This window comes from Alexandromys fortis, unplaced genomic scaffold (assembly GCF_014885135.2).
Source record: "Alexandromys fortis isolate MF-2015 unplaced genomic scaffold, M_Fortis_MF-2015_v1.1 scaffold_278, whole genome shotgun sequence".
Lineage (NCBI taxonomy): Eukaryota > Metazoa > Chordata > Mammalia > Rodentia > Cricetidae > Alexandromys > Alexandromys fortis.
Genome location: NW_026068175.1, coordinates 647,682 through 648,314, shown reverse-complemented (window position 1 = coordinate 648,314; position 633 = coordinate 647,682).

Here is a 633-nt window from a genome sequence, read left to right as displayed (position 1 = left end):
CTGCCGATTCGGATTCGGTCCTAGAGCCCGAACAGGCTGGGCTGGAAGATGTTATGTGGTCAGAGAGGGAAGGGAGTCAAGACGGAGGCGGGGGTAGGGTTGTGGGTGCAAGCTGGGTGGGATAGGAAGAGAGAGGAGGTATCGGGCAGAGTAGCCCCTGAGGATGACCAGGAAGTGTAGGAGGGGTGTCTCTACTTTCGTGGTTTCTAAGGTTACTTCAGGTTATATACTCCCATCTGAAGATTTGGAGCTATGTTCCACAGACAGGAAGGAACATGTGTGAATGTCTTCCTGGGTCTGTGTTACCTCACTCACTATAAAAGCGTGTCTTTCTGATTCCACTTACCTCACAGCCTATCTTCTACCAATCTGCCTAGGTCCTTCAGTTTCAGCATGTCTTCAGACCTTGACTAAAGAAAGGCATGTGTCTTGACTTGTTTTACAACTACACTCTCACATAGGTTTGAGCTAATTAGGTCTCTGCTGTTTGTGTAGGTAGCTGGTAGACAACATGCACTGGTATACATCATTCTCTGGCACAGCTTTGCCTTATTTATAGAGTAGTTTCTGCTTTGGTTACTACTATTATTGGTCTTATTTATTTATTTCAGTACCCAGGTCCAAGTTAATTTC